The sequence below is a fragment of the Podarcis tiliguerta genome (genome assembly GCF_965153285.1).
Source record: "Podarcis tiliguerta genome assembly, chromosome: 11".
In the NCBI taxonomy this organism is placed as follows: domain Eukaryota; kingdom Metazoa; phylum Chordata; class Lepidosauria; order Squamata; family Lacertidae; genus Podarcis; species Podarcis tiliguerta.
The window spans coordinates 13,064,714-13,081,363 of record NC_139544.1 but is presented as its reverse complement, the minus strand read 5'-3'; the positions used below and the strand labels follow the sequence as shown (position 1 = coordinate 13,081,363).

Genomic DNA, 16,650 nt, shown 5'->3' with positions numbered 1-16,650 from the left:
GTTGAAAAGAGTTCCAAAATCCCATCCTAGGCAGCAAAATTGAAAACACAGGAATTAGGCTAAAAAACATTGTATTGAGCAAGTCCGGCTAACAAAGGATTCTGGCTTCCCCCTTCTTCCCCTGCTTAACAAACAATAAGGCAACAACTTGCAAAGTAAGCTTAAAAATAAGATTTACCAACTTTATAATCATGAATTGGTGTGTTGCAGTGGCAGCAGTAAAAACTATGCAGGCAAAATACTTATATGTCAGGGAGTGGCTGGATGAAGAGGAGTGTTGGGAGACACCAGCTGGGGAACCCTCAAAGGGAGCCTGAGGAGGAAGGCTTAGAGCCCAGGGAGTGGTGGTGGGACACTGAGGACAGGTCAGAATGAGAAGGAAGAGAGGAATGGTTGGATGCTGAAGAGGCAACAGGCTTTAGTGAGCAAGAGGAGCCGGGTGCAGAAAGCAGTTCAGAGTCAGCTGATGAAGCAGAGGAGGAGGGCGGACAGCTGCTGCAAAAGCATCGCAGGCGCTTGCTACTCGTACTGTACTAAGCTCCCCTACCCCTTTGTCTCCAAGGACACAGTGTGTGTGTAGCACAGGGATCAGCAAACTTTTTCAGCAGGAGGCCGGTCAACTGTCCCTCAGACCTTGTGGGGGGCCAGACTATATTTTTTTAAAAAAAAAAAATATGAACGAATTCCTATGCCCCACAAATAACCCAGAGATGCATTTTAAATAAAAGGACACATTCTACTCATGCAAAAACGCCAGGCAGGCCCCACAAATAACTCAGAGATGCATTTTAAATAAAAGGACACATTCTACTCATGTAAAAACAGCTGATTCCTGGACCATCCACAGGCCAGATTTAGAAGGTGATTGGGCCAGATCTGGCCCCCGGGCCTTAGTTTGCCTACCCATGGTAGCAGAACAATGGGCACAGATCCCACCCCCTGGTGTAGTTTGAGGCTGCTTGGAAAACATCCGGCTGGGGAGGAGACTTAGAGGGAAGTAGAATGCAAAGACCTTCAGTCTTAGCAACGGTTTTATAGGGGCCAGTCCTGTTTGTAGGGATTGCTGCCTTGTATGCTGTTTTCTTGAATAAAGAGATAGCTTTTCAGCTTGTCTCTGCGTCTTGAATGCCGAGCTGCATCTGACTGAGCCGTAACATTATATTTACAGTATAACCAACTTGTGCCTGAAGCTGGGGCAAGCACAGAACACTCATGGCTGCTAGAAAAAAAAGAGAAAAGAACAGGAAGTACTATATGCTCCTTCCTCTCCAGGCAGGCCAAATGACATCACACAGAGCCCTCTCTACCAATTGTGTTTCTATGGTCTGAGTTTTTGCCTGTCAACAATAAAGCTCTGTGGACTGAGCCCCTTCTCATGCTAACTAGCAAGAATATGCATTTCTTAGATTTGGCTGCTAATCTCCACACCCTCCCCGAAATCTGCTTCACTCCACAAGCAGAAGTCTCTTGTGTTAGTGGAACAGGAACATTGACTACTATCAAGGAGCACTACATATAAAAACTAGTCAGCATCGTTTAAGCAAAGCCTTAGAAAACCAATATTACATAAACTCTCTCAAAAAAAGAGAGAGGAGCATTCCATTTGTTTTTTTTTAAGGGGGGTTGTATCTTGAACTCTGTTTTTGATAACTTGTGGTTGGAAGCACAGAGTCTGCATGCAGGGAAAGCAAAGCAAAACACCAGGAGTCAGAAGCCAATTTATATCCTTTCGTCAGTCGAAATGAGACAGTACAAACTGTTTAACTCAGCTGTGGAGCTACAGCCAGCATGGCACATACAAACTAATCACTGTTCACAGTTGGTGTGAGATGATGTCTGTTTGCTTCTGCTTCCTGATTCTGGTGCACGGTGATCTGGGTCAAGTGGTTTAATCAGGCTGGATTGATGGGCAAGATGTGCTGCTTTCTAGCAGGTAGTTGGCGATGACTGTCTGCTATCTTGTAGCTCTAAGATTCTATTTTTAAAATGTATCCCAACTGGGGAAGAGCTGTAGATCGGTGCTGCGATGTGTTTTGTATCTTAAAATCTGAAGCCCAAATCAAATACGATATGAGTGGCATGGCAGTGATCCTGAAAAATGCCTAGGAGTGGGTGGAGCTGCATTATTTTAGGGCAGCCTGGTACATAAGCCCACAGAGTTGCTAGCCTACTCAAAAAATATATATATAAAAAAATGCCAGCCTGCTAAAAGTCCAGTAGCTTCATTTCCAGGGTGTAAACAGAGGCTAGCACCTTTTACAAGAATTGCCTTCTACCAAGTCAACTAATGGAGGAGAGTGTGTGTGATTCATTCCCTTGTCCAACTATTAGATTTCCTCTGCAGCTACCATGGGAATCAAGTGAGCTGGCAGAGAAAGGGTGGAACAATTCATCCCTCCTTTACCAATTTGCTAAACTTACCTGGATGGAACTCCAGGTCACCTATGCCAGGCATAGGCAAACTTGGCCCGCCATATGTTTTTTTGGGACTACAATTCCCATCATCCCTGACCACTGGTCCTGTTAGCTAGGGATCATGGGAGTTGTAGTCCCAAAACACCTGGCAGGCTGAGTTTGCCTATACCTGACCTATGCTTTTTAGTTGAGCAGGGCCGGCCCTACTATTAAGCAGAGTGAGATAGCCTCCTCAGACGGCAAGTTTTAGGTGACATGAAAAGGCCAGCATAATGTTTGTTATTGAATTACTGTTATATTCTTACTGCCAGGGAGGAGGAGAGGAGCTTGTGCCATTTTCTACCTCAAGTGCCAAAATAATTGGATTGGCCTCAGACGTCATGAACCTTGGCTTGGAGTGGCAAACAGAGCACCATTGGCTGCTTCAAGCAGCAAATGTCATGGTCCATCCCAGCAGGGGAGCTGTTAGATAATCTAGTGTCATATTTGTAAACAATGTTTGGGTGCTACCTTGTCCCCTCCATGCTTAGAGCAGCCACAAGGTGCAGCATGGCAGTGGCATAGCATGGGGGGTGCAGGGGGGCCCGGCCGCACTGGGCGCAACATCGGGGGGGGGGCGCGCTTGCGCTCGCAGCTCTCTGCCCCTACCTGGCTTACTCACACTCTCTCACTGCAGTGCTGGCTGTGCGAATCCGATCCGAGCCGCCGGGTCGCTGCCCACTGTGGTGGGGAGGGTGCCAGGTGTGCGGTGCGGTGCGGAGAGAGAGCGAGGGACTATCTGGAGGAGGGACAGTGCAGTGGGGGGGGGCGCAAATTACTTGCCTTGCCCCAGGTGCTGACAACCCACGCTACGCCACTGCAGCATGGCATAGGACCAAGTCCACATCGTAACACCAAACCATGTCATTCTCTGTCTGTAAAGAGGACATTTCCATCCATACTGCTAGGATGAAAAAGTTGGAGGAAATCTGCCCGTACTTCTAGAGACCAGCAATGTCGACAAAGAGCCCAGTTTCTCTCTGTCAGAGAATAACAACATTGTTTGATATCAGTGCCAGGCCACAGATTCATACTTGGACCATCATGTGCAGATTTGTTTGAAAGTTCTGGATTAAATGGACCATCGGTCTGGCTCAGTATAGTCTCTGGCTCTGATATATGGACCAAAACACCTTTGACCAAATGTACATAATTGCTTATGTTTGCAGTCACCATTTCCTTTGCCTCCCAACTGAGCCCAACTTCGGGTCCAATGGTTCATCTGATTTGTTTGGCAGAAACTGTGGCGGGTGTGTGTGTGTGTGTGTGTGTGTGTGCATGTGCTACTGTTCAACACACTAAAGCCAGATCTTCACATTTAGCCAAATTTAGTTAAACTCATATAAATAATGTCTATGTTCAAACAGAACAGAAGTGGTTCACAGGTCACTCACACTAGTATTCTCCCCCAGAAGGAATGCATCAATAGGACATGGAACAATCGTCAATTTAATTTTCTTTATTAAATTTATTTCTTTGGTTTTTCAGATTAAAATGTTACAGTCACATGTCCAACATACAACATAAAAACAAGATTCCAAGGAATCTCTTGGATCTCCCTCCTCCCCTTTGTGGGTCCTATTCGTAATCATTTCCTCAAGCATCTTTTATAATACTCCAAATCTTTTACCTCTCTATTGTGTCCAAAATTCACCTTTAAACTACAAGTGATATTCCAATACTACTAGCAATTTTAACTGTTTACAATGGTCTTTAAGTTACAATGTCAATTTAATTTTCAAAAACCCTAGAGCCCATTTATGGCGTCATTATTGTTGTTTTCATATTTCTGTTATCTGCATTATGATGTCACACTGTTCCACACTGTGCGTGTTCAAAAATGCATACCATATTTTTTGCTCTATAGGACGCACTTTCCCCCTTCCAAAAATGATGGGGAAATGTGTGTGCGTCCTATGGAGCGAATGCAGGTTTTCGCACTGACCCCTCTCGCTCCCCGGGCTTCGGGCAGCTATCCGCAAGACTTCGGAGCGCGGTGGGAGTTCCCGCCAGGCTCCGAAGGCTTGCGGATAGCAGCCTGAAGCCCGGGGAGCGCAGTGCCAACTCCCGCTGTGCTCCCCGGGCTTCAGGCAGCTATCCGCAAACCTTTGGAGCACTCCCCCAGCCCCGCAAGCTCCGGGAGCGGCAGCAAAGCTGCATGCAACCTTGCCGCCGCTCCTGGACCTGTTCTGGGGGCTGGGGTCGGGGGTAGCTCGGGCTTCCCCCGCCCCAGCCCCGCGGCTAAAAACGAAGTTAAGACAGCGAACGGGATCCATCCCACTCGCTGTCTTGGCTTCTGCCAAAGCTGTGCACAGCCTCTCCCGGCTGGAGAGGTTGTGTGTGGCTAAAGAGGAAGCCAAGACAGCCAGCGGGATGGATCCCGCTGGCTGTCTTGGCTTCTTTGCTCTTTGGGGCTGGGGGGGGGGAATAATAATTCCCTTTATTTCCCCCCCTAAAAACTAGGTGCGCCCTATGATCCGATGCGCCCTATGGAGCGAAAAATACAGTACGTCATTCACTATTTTTTTACTAAGGAACAGGCCAACCCCGGACACACGCACCCAAGAAAGAAAAGCAGGGTGCTGTATTTTTTTCCTAAGGCAAAAGATTATTATCAGCAGCAGACAGCATCTGTTCATCAGCAAGCACATCTGCCAGTTCACACAGATTAAATAATCACATTTCTAGTCATTATAATTTTTTTTAATGTCTTCTCCACAACCCCCCCCCCAAAACTGGCCTGGTCCCAGCACCCGAGAACGGAGCTGTGGCGCTAATTGCACTAATCCTTGTATTGTGTATTTACTGCTTTATTGAGTATTTTAATTATGGACGGTTATATTTTAATGTTTGTGCAATTAGCTTAGAAGCCCAATTTGGTATTAAGTGGAATATAAATTAATAAATAATAAAATTTCTGCATGCACAACATATAGAAACCATTGTCTGGTCTTACTGTGCCAATGTCATAGATGTTCTCAGGAAAAAAAGGACCAACTTGATTTCTTTCTTCCATTGCTGCATTTGTTTTGGAGGTTGATGAGGACATGAAAAGGCTCAGGCTTATGAGTTTAGGTGCTTCCAGATGGCTGTTTATTCTGGACTCTTCGTACAGACAAGTTTTTTTGCAGTATCCACACAATGCCAGTGTCTCCCAACAACAACAAAATTAAAATCTGGATTTTACCTTTCCAGGGAAAATTTGATGAATAACCCATTGCAAATTAACTGTTTGCAATACCTGAGCAACTCATTTACAATATTAAGCCCTCGTCTGTAAGCACCCTTTTTTTTTTTTTACAATACTTTTTATTAGTTTCCAATTACAACAATCCAATGATAGCCTCATTTTAGCAATGCCAGATTATAATACAATTACTAATCCCAATCATTCAAATGCCAAATTATAGAATTTAATTTAGGTGGCCTCCCACGTGCTAGAATTGATGGTTTGATGATTTACTTTATTTCTGCATCCCAAAATCTTTTTCATCTCAATTACCCTCCAATCAAAACAGCAATCCTTTATACAACAACTAAAATATTAATGACATCCATTCGTATTAAATATTAAATGATTATCTGTATTAAATTCATATTAAATATTTGTATTAAATATTAAATGATTATCTATAAGCACCTTTAGACACTCTTGATTCCACACTGCTACAGTGAGTGTTTGAAACCAGCTCTCTGCCCCTAGGCTGCTTGACATCCAAGGCCCTATTTCAAGAATTCACTGATATCTTTTGTTAGCCAACTTGAGACAGGTTGAACCTGACAGAAGCCTGTGGATAATGGCAGCATATGGTGATTTAAACGATGCTCCCAATTTTGTGGATCTCTGGAGGAAACCTGATAGGTGCTGAGGAACATCTGGTTCCAAATGACTCATTCATTAGAGATGATGTTCTTCAATGCGTTGTGTCCTCTGGCAACGAACGCATAGAAATTAAGGGGAGCGAAAGTGTCAGAGGGAAAATTACACACCAAGGGGGCATTTAATGGAACGCAACATGTATAGGTGATTATATGCAAATACCAGAAACTACAATGCCATGCAGAGTGATCTGAGCTGTCTGGTGCCAAAGGAAAAATAGTGGGGATGTTAGCAATCTACTGGTTTGCTAATCAGCAGAACAGAGTCATTCTTGGACATGAAATCTCTAGACAAATAGTGGTCACATATATCTAAGAAGGGGTAGGTTCCCATAGGTTTGGAAATGGACTGCATGCTGACTGGGGCTGATGGGAATTGTAGTCCAAAACATTTGGATGGCACGAGTGGCGCTGCGGGTTAAACCACAGAGCCTAGGACTTGCCGATCAGAAGGTCGTCAGCTCGAATCCCCGTGACGGGTGGAGCTCCCATTGCTCGGCCCCTGCTCCTGCCAACCTAGCAGTTTGAAAGCACATCAATGTGCAAGTAGATAAATAGATACCGCTCCAGCGGGAAGGTAAACGGCGTTTCCGTGTGCTGCTCTGGTTCGCCAGAAGCGGCTTAGTCATGCTGGCCACATGACCCAGAAGCTGTACGCCGGCTCCCTCGGCCGATAAAGTGAGATGAGCGCCACAACCCCAGAGTCGGCCACGACTGGACCTAATGCTCAAGGGTCCCTTTACTTTTACCTTAGACTGGTGAAGGCTATTTGAGAGGGTGTTTATTTTTCCAGTGGGTTTATAACAGCAAGCAAAAATCTCCTTTTATAAGTTACTGCAGTGAGTGCAAAAATGAACCCTGCTCTAAATTTGACACTTAAAAAATTATTTCAGGAACCTTTTTAAAAATACCACATTTTCCCGTGTATAACATGCCCCTATGTATAATTTGGGGACTCCAAATTAAGAAAACGGGGGGAGATTGCCCCAAATTGCTGAGGTTTTTTTTAAGGGGGAATTGACGAAAATCGCTCACCCTGGACTTACATCCTCCCCTTTGTGGGTCCTATTGTGAATCATTTCCTCCTGCATATTTTATGATAATCCAAATCTTTTACCTCTCCATTGTGTCCAAAATTCACCCTTAAACTACAAGCGTTGTTCCAATCCTACTAGCGATTTTAATTGTTTACAATGGTTTTTAAGATAAATTATAATTCCCCCCCCCCATTCCTTATTAAAATTTTGGTCTTCCTGATTTCTGATTCTTACCGTCATTTTTGCCATTTCGGCATAATCCATCAACTTTATCTGTCATTCTTCTTAGGTAGGGACTTTATCTTCTTTCCATCTGTGGGCCAATAACATCCACACAGCTGTGGTCACATACATAAATAGTATTTTCTGTTCCCTTGCGATTTCGGCACCTAGAATTCCTAGGGTGTTTTTTTTAAAGAAAAAGTTATTTTAAACATTTTTTTCAACTCATTATACGATATATCATTTCCCAAAATTATTTTACTACCTTACATTTCCACCAGTGATTTCCACTGTGGCTTTTGTCGTAATTTTTTTCATTGAGAGGCACCAATACAGTTCCTTGCTAAGGGCACAAGGGACCCTAGATGTCTGTGCTCATTCTCTGCCTCTAATCCAATGGTGGGGATGAAGAGAAACACACACACAAACAAATACTATCTACCGTATAGCTTTTTGGTTTCTTTCCATCTCTATTCCCAGCACTTCCTCTGAGTCACAGATTGAAGAAAATGGAACGGTGCCACTACACTGCCAGCAAAATATTGAACAAAATTAAATGAATCAGTTCAACCAAAAGGAAAAAAAGAAAGTAAACAAGTCTGTCAGATCTCTTCTGGATATATGGCAGCCTCACTTCCACTTTTAGTTGGAATTAGCCTTCCCATTTGGTTTTGCTAGGCAATCTCAAATCCCTTTCCATCCAGATGGATTCCTTTAGGAAAGTCTTTTGAGGACCACATTAACTCTTCCGAACCTGCTTCTCCTACACTAACTAAGTGTGTTTCAGGGCCCTCCTCCATCCCTGTCTTATAGGTAAAGTTAAAGGTAAAGGACGCCTGGATGGTTAAGTCCAGTCAAAGGCGACTATGGGATTGTGGTGCTCATCTTGCTTTCAGGTCAAGGGAGCCGGCATTTGTCCACAGACAGCTTTCCGGGTCATGTGGCCAGCATGACTAAACCACTTCTGGCACAACGGGACACCATGACGGAAACCAGAGCATATGAAAATGCCATTTACCTTCCTGCCACCACGGCACCTATGTATCTACTTCCACTGGCATGCTTTCAATCTGTGAGATTGGCAGGAGCTGGGACAGAGCAGTGGGAGCTCACCCTGTCGCGTGGCTTTGAACCGTTGACCTTCTGATTGGCAAGCCCAAGAGGCTCAGTGCTTTAGACCACAGCACCACCTCCTTCCCAAATAAACAAGCACACAATCACTGATAGGTCCACTCACCATTGTGAGGCTCAAAGCAATGAAGATGATGCCTCCCCAGCTGTTGCCATTGGCTGAGGTTTTCTTGTGATGTCACAAAAGCACTTGGCAACTGAGTGGATATAAAGGCAGGCCAAGGGGAAAGCCCTTTTCTATTTCCAGCAGGACACACCTGGCAATGGATGTGACATTCAGCACTGCCCAGGTTTCTTCCACTTGGAGGAGGCAAAGTGGTGAATGGAAGGAGGCAATCCTCTGGCAGTGGGATGCCAGGGAGCAATAATAAGGCAAGTTTGCTTGCTTGAAGGCTGCTGTATCTGTGGTTGGAAGCTGGCGGACGTCTCATGATGGACCTAACAGTAGCTTCTGACACAACGGGACACCATGATGGAAACCAGAGCGCACAGAAACAGTTTTCCCTTCCTGCTGCAAAGGTACTTATTTATCTACTCACGCTGCTGTGCTTTCAAACTGCTAGGTTGGCAGGAGCTGGGACAGAGCCATGGGAGCTCACCCCATTGCATGGATTCGAACCTCCGACCTTCCGATCGGCAAGCCCAAGAGGCTGAGGGGTTTAGATCATAGCATCACCCGCATCCCTGTCTTATATTGCTCATTGCGCAAGGATTGTGCCATTCCTCTGTTCAAAGCACACCACTGGCATTACATAAAAAGAGCAGTGGAAGCAGTAATGTGGTGCTTCATTTCCCAAACACCTGGGGTATCAAACCTGCTGTGAAGTCATGCCCTCTGATCCAGCATAATTTCTCCCCAATCTTTCATCCCTGATCAGATAGGTGACGGTGGGTATTCAATGAACAAGCTCCAGTTCAATCTCGTGTTCATTTTTCAGTCTCACTTCCGAAACATTGACACCTGAAAGCAAACTACTGAGATAGCTCAGTTGGTAGAGCAGGAGATTATTAATCTCAGGGTTATGGGTTCAAACCCCCACATTGGGCAAATGTTTCCTGCATTGCAGGAGGTTCAACTCGATGACCCTTGTAGTCCCTTCCATCTCTACAATTCTATGTTTATAAGTAATAGAGAGCTCTGACTCAAACTGAGCTCTAGATCTTAGGTACATCAAGCATGAAGTCCAATGAAAGTATGTCATATACATAGTGTTACTTCAAAGTGAATCAGGGTGACTCATTTTATGCTACCCCAATACAAGTAATGTTTCTGTGGAAATGAATGCAGGGATGGGGTGCGGGGATAAGAAGAGTGATGATAGGTTTGTCCAAAGCACACAGTGTCTTTCTCTCTCTCTCTCTCTCTTTCTCTCTTTCTTTCTTTCTTTCTTTCTTTTCCTTCCTTTATAATTTTCAGTTTTATACATTTCAATAATTTTACAATCATTTAGACATTTCAAAACTCGACTTTTTCCCCCCTCTTTCTGCGGTTCCTTAAATTTATTTTATTTTCTGCATATTCCAAATTAACTTAATTTTGCTCATTTATTCATCTACTTTAAATATATACTCTTATAAAACTATAGGTTATTATAATAATCCTGCCAATGTTCTTATCTGTTTACAGTTTATTTGTAAATATCAATAAACTATTTCCATTCCTTTAAAAAAAGTTTGTTACCTTGATTGCTTATTTTTCCGGTAAGTTTTGCCATTTCTGCATATTCCATAAGTTTTTGTATCCATTCTTCTTTTGCTGGGACTTCTTCTTTCCATTTTTGGGCAAGTAACATTCTTGCCACTGTAGTCGCATACATGAATAAATTTCTATACAGTTTGCGTAGTTCTGTCCCTTTAATTCCCAAAACAAAGGCTACTGGGGGTTTTTACAAACATTATTTTAAACATCTTTTTCAATTCATTATATATCATTTCCCAGTAAGCATTAACAAGACCACCACATATGATAAAAAGAACCTTCTTTCTCTTTACATTTCCAACACTTATTTGATTTTGATTTATACATTTTTGCCAATTTACTCGGTGTTAGGTACCATCGATATAACATACAGCATACAGTTTCTAATGGATGTATAAATATCAGTGTGCTTGTTTGTGTGTGTGTCAGCACATGCATGAGCCTGCTCTTCCGCAATCCATAATCATGGATATGTTGTCTGAATAAGGCTGTGGAAACACCATAATTCAAAACACATGACGTCCCCCCTAAGAATCTTGGGAACTATAGATAGTGGCATAGCATGGGTTACCAGTGTCCAGGGCCGTGCAGACGTGGAGAGGGAGAAGGGGAGAAATGGATGGAGTATTCATGCACATTCAACTGCCAAATGGCATCTGGGTCACCCAGGAGATTGCAGCTGCAAAGATAAGAAGAGTCATTCTGTTGTCTGGAGAAGTCACTTCCTGGTTTGCATGGAGAAGCCGTTTTAAATAGAGCCCAGTGGTGGAAGCGCACAGAGGCGGCACCGGGTGTCTAATTTTTGCACCCCTAACAATTTTACAGGGACTCAGGTGGCGTTGTGGGTAAAAGCCTCAGCGCCTAGGGCTTGCCGATCGAAAGGTCGGCGGTTCGAATCCCCGCGGCGGGGTGCGCTCCCGTTGTTCGGTCCCAGCGCCTGCCAACCTAGCAGTTCGAAAGCACTCTCGGGTGCAAGTAGATAAATAGGGACCACTTACTAGCGGGAAGGTAAACGGCGTTTCTGTGTGCGGCTCTGGCTCGCCAGAACAGCGATGGCACGCTGGCTACGTGACCCGGAAGTGTCTCCGGACAGCGCTGGCCCCCGGCCTCTTGAGTGAGATGGGCGCACAACCCTAGAGTCTGGCAAGACTGGCCCGTACGGGCAGGGGTACCTTTACCTTTACCTTTAACAATTTTGCACCCAGAGAACTGCCCCTGTGGACCCCATGCTATGCCACTGGTTAAGGGTACTAGGAATTGTAGCTTTGTGAGGAGTAAACAACAGTTCTCGTGATTCTTTGGAGAAAGCCATGTACTTTAAAGGTATGGTGTTCATGCAACCTAAGGCTACTATCTTGCTAAAGTAAGAGAGAAACATTTCAAGATAAATTGGAGACAATGCAAAGCTTGCATTAGGTGGCCAACTCCCAAGAGACTACGATCTACTCACAGAGTTACAAGCTGGCAGTGATCTACCCCATTTTTGGGGGGAGCCAGTGATCTACCAATGATCTGCCACAGATGTCCAGTGATCTATCGGTAGATCATGATATACCTGTTGGACATGCCATATAGTTATTTTATCAATGCCAATGTAAGATTTTCATGCCAAAAATTCTTAGGAACACACAATGCAAGCCCAAGGCACAGAAACACCCTTTGCTGGTTTCATCCCTGTGGAAATCAGTTTGGTTTGGCACCAGAGCTTCTTAGCCAGCTTGACAATTCTATCACATTCGTTACGAGTTCCAGATTACTCTTGACACATTCATCTGAATTTAAGTCTGGGGATCAGATTGCTTTTGCTGGCCCTGGCCCAGGTTCACATTTAGTGGAAGGTGCGAACGAGATTTCATATGCCCAAGCCGTACATATGTCGCGTTCATCTGCACCATTGGGGAATCTTTGCAGGGTTCCTGATCACATGATTGCAGTCTGTGCAGGCACAATTTGAACATACGGAGACCCTTTCCCAACTTTGGCCAAATGTGCGCACAAGGCAGCAACAGACACAAGTGGATGCAATGCTGCCTGCCTCCTGTAGGCACATTCATATGAACATGTAAATAGGGTTGGGTTAAGCTACTCATTAGGGATGCGGGTGGCGCTGTGCTGTAAGCCACTGAGCCTAGGGCTTGCTGATCGGAAGGTCGGAGGTTCGAATCCCCACGACAGAGTGAGCTCCCGTTACTCGGTCCCTGCTCCTGCCCACCTAGCAGTTCAAAAGCACAGAGAGTCCATTCTTATTGTCCTTTTGTAAGGTTCCATGTGCTGGGTATATAATCCAAGAGGGTATATAATTTAGAATAAGGTTACCAGATTTTTTTTCAATGAATCCGGGGACACTTTCAACTTCAGTAGGAATGATAGGATTTTGTCAGGGGACTGATCTGTAAATCTGGGGACTGTCCCTGGGAAACGGGGACGCCTGGTAAACTTAATTTAGACTATCCTGGGATGATTTCCTGAGTGTTATTGCAGGGGGACTTCCTGCTGAATGGCACCCATAGCTTTCAGCAGTGGTGGGTTTTGGGCTCTCAAATTTCAGCTGTGTTCTGTGTGATGCTAAAATTTGACATTGTGCTTGTGTCGCCCCCTGTGGCACCACGGCCAAGTGCGGCTGAACCAGTTATGCTACTCTAAAACTGCCTCTGCGATTATCTGACCACTATTACAGTTTAAAAGCCAATCTCTTTGCTTTCCCCACCATAGCTGGCTTATAAACAAATGTTATTAAATGAGTTTGCTCTTTAAAAATTATTCCACACATCTAGCGTCATTAGACAAATTGCTTTCCTTACTCCGGTGGTCAAGGGTGAAAGAAAGCCAAACATTTAGGTGCAAATTCAAAAGCACTTAATTACTGCAGTTCAGCGCTGCAAACCTTTGTTCGTCTTGAGTTTGTAATTCCCGGAGAATTACATGGCTAAATGATTTGTGAGGTTTAAAGGTTTGTAAATTCAGGGTGGACCAATGAAAAGCAAGCATACAACTTTAATAACCAGACACAATTCACCACTGCCATGTTAAATGTTAAAAACTATTGACCCTCTGGTAACTCAATATCAGCGTTGGCCACCTCATTTAGGGGGTGAAAATGTTTGCAAATTTCTCCCATAAGGTCTTTACTTTGTAAAGGTACCCCTGCCCGTACGGGCCAGTCTTGACAGACTCTAGGGTTGTGCGCTCATCTCACTCTAGAGGCCGGGAGCCAGCGCTGTCCGCAGACACTTCCGGGTCACGTGGCCAGCATGACAAGCTGCATCTGGTGAGCCAGCGCAGCACACGGAACGCCATTTACCTTCCCGCTAGTAAGCGGTCCCTATTTATCTACTTGCACCCGAAGGTGCTTTCGAACTGCTAGGTTGGCAGGCGCTGGGACTGAACGACGGGAGCGCACCCCGCCGCGGGGATTCGAACCGCCGACCTTCCGATCGGCAAGTCCTAGGCGCTGAGGCTTTAACCCACAGCGCCACCTGCGTCCCTTAAAAAAAAACAAAACTACTGACCCTCTGGTGACTCAATATCAGCGTTGCCCACCACATTTAGGGGGTGAAAATTTTTGCAAATTTCTCCCACAAGGGGTCTTTAAAAAATATGTTTCTGGGTGTGAGGAATTCAAATTTGCCAATATATTTGTGATTGGACAGTATTTAACTTGGTAAGTCAATGTTTGGGGAAGAAGCACATAAACTGCTTTTGGAAAACCAAAGAATTTTAACTTTACCTTCTGAAAATGTCAGGTAATGCTAAATAATTATAATAATAAATAAATATATTAATATATAAGTGCAAGTACTTTGCAATCATTTTTAATGATTTCTATGTACATTTTACTTACCAAGCAACACTAAATTATATCGATTTATATCAATTTAACAAAAATACCTTTTGAATTCCCAAGTCATTATACAACTTTTTAGCACCTATCATTTTTGGAATTTGAAAGTTGAAAAATTCAGCACACGTGAATTCAGCAGGTGGCCGGAGGCTGAGGTAAAATAGGAGTTTTGTTAACGGAGGGCTGAACACCAAATTTCTACTCACTGAATAACACTTTATTTTACTTTTTTTCGTTTCTGCCTCTGCCAGAGAAAAAAACTAAACAGCAAGCTTGAATCAGGAGATTCCTCAACTAAAGCTTGAACTGTTTAAACTGGTGATGGCCAATATTAACCAGCACATTGTGTGTTGGGGTGCTGTTGCTACTTTGCAACTTAGTGCCGTCAGTCTGGATGCTCTCTTATATGTATATTTTGTAGGTATCACAAATCCACCATATGTCCCATGTGCTTTCTTATCCAAAAGGAAATTTCTCACGCTTGGGGAAGTGGAGAGCACATATCAATAGATACAGGCTTTCCTTTTTCATTCTGTGCAGTTATTGTGCAATGTTTGATGTTTCTTCACACTCAGCAGCCCCAGTAAACAAGTATTGCCTCATGTACAGTTCAGTTACAATGTAACCATCAATTTATTTCGGCTTGCTACTAGTAAACATACATTAAGAGAACAAACAGTACCCATTTGGCTTTAGCAGTGTCCCAGATGTGGACTGATGCTATGTTTAATCTTATTAACAACTGTTAGACTAGGTCAATTTCCAGTTGGCTGTATGCAATAAATGCTATTTTGAGCCGTACGTCTTCTTATTCCGTAATGCTAGGAATCATTTTTGTTAGGGGATTTCCTGAGAAAGTTGGTTACCTTCAGTCATTTTAATACCAGTGTCTTGCCTCGGTAATGGACTGGGTGAGAGCCTACAAACTGAAGCTCAATCCAGATAAGACAGAGACACTGTTAGTGGGTGGTTCCCTAGACCAGATGGCTGGGAGGTCGCTTGCTCTTGATGGGGTTACACTTCCTCTGAAGGAGCAGGTTTGTAGCTTGGGGGTACTCCTGGATCCTTTGCTGTCACTCGAGGCTCAGGTAGCCTCAGTGGCCCAGAGTGCCTTCCATCAGCTTCAGCTGGTGGCCCAGCTACACCCTGATCTGGACAATGATAGCGTAACTACTGTTGTCTATGCCCTGGTAATATCAAGGTTAGATTATTGCAATGTGTTATACGTAGGGCTGCCTCTGAAGAAGGTTTGGAAACTTCAGCTAGTGCAGAATTCAGCTGCCAGGTTGCTCAACCGGTGCAAGACGGTTTGAGCATATTACACAGATCCTGGTCTGACTGCACTGCCTACCAATTAGTTTCTGGGCCCAATTCAAAGTGCTGCTTTTGACCTTAAAAGCCTTAAACGGCTCAGGGCTGCAATACCTCAGGGACCGCCTCTTTCCATATGAACCTACCCATCTTCTGAGACCCTATTTCATGTGCCTCCTCCTCATGAGGTCCACAGGGTGGCAACACGAGAACGGGGCCTTCTCTGCAGTGGCTCCCCGTCTGTGGAATGTTCGCCCCCAGGGAAGTCCACCTGGCACCTTCATGATACACTTTTAGGCGCCAGGCAAAAATGTTCCTTTTTAACCAGGCCTTTGGTTGTCCTGATCGACATCCTATGCCCTTTTACAATGTGTTTTGCGGGGGGCTATTGGGTTGTTGTTTTATTTTTATTATGTATTTTGTGGTTTTATATCTTGATTTTATTCTGTGAATGGTCCTGAGACCCCAGGGTATAGGGCAGTATATAAATTCAATAAATACCACTACTACTACTACTACTAATACACTAAATATTTGAGACACAATACATCTGTGACATAAATCCATAATGTTATCTAGTTATAAATATTGGTATCATCTCAGCATATAATTTTCATGAAGAGACTCGAAAGTAAATGCTACATGGTATATACAATGCTACATTTGTATGAAACTTCAGTATGATTTCTATTAGTTTGATTACAACATCCTTTCGCACAGTTTTGCTGGTTTCTGTTACGCTGCATCTTTTCTATCCTTCTTTAACAGAACTAAATTTAAGATCCAGCAGGCACCACAGGAACATCAGATTATTTATTTATTTTACTGCCAAACAATGTGCTCCTATTGAAAGTCAGTCAAGGGATGCTTTTGCAGCCTTCTGACTAGTCCTGGAGGTGATGATTCTAGGGGCAAATGTTGGCTGCAGCCAAAGGAATTGCAGATCTGCAGCCACAATTTCCATAGGTAAAGTTAAAGGACCCCTGGATGGTTAAGTCCAGTCAAAAGCGATTATGGGGTTATGGGGTTCATCTCACTTTCAGGCCAAGGGAGCTGGCGTTTGTCCACGGACAGCT

General features: G+C 44.1%; 1 long non-coding RNA gene across 2 annotated transcripts in view; it reads right to left on the bottom strand.

The window, feature by feature from the left end:
• Window positions 1-10,096: 10,096 nt before the first annotated feature.
• The window catches only part of LOC310660107, a 9,679-nt gene continuing 3,125 nt past the window's right edge, over window positions 10,097-16,650 (bottom strand). For both annotated transcript variants that reach the window (XR_014503191.1, XR_014503192.1), the window contains one exon: window positions 10,097-11,101. This is a non-coding gene — a long non-coding RNA (uncharacterized lncRNA). The remainder of the gene's footprint in view (window positions 11,102-16,650) is intronic.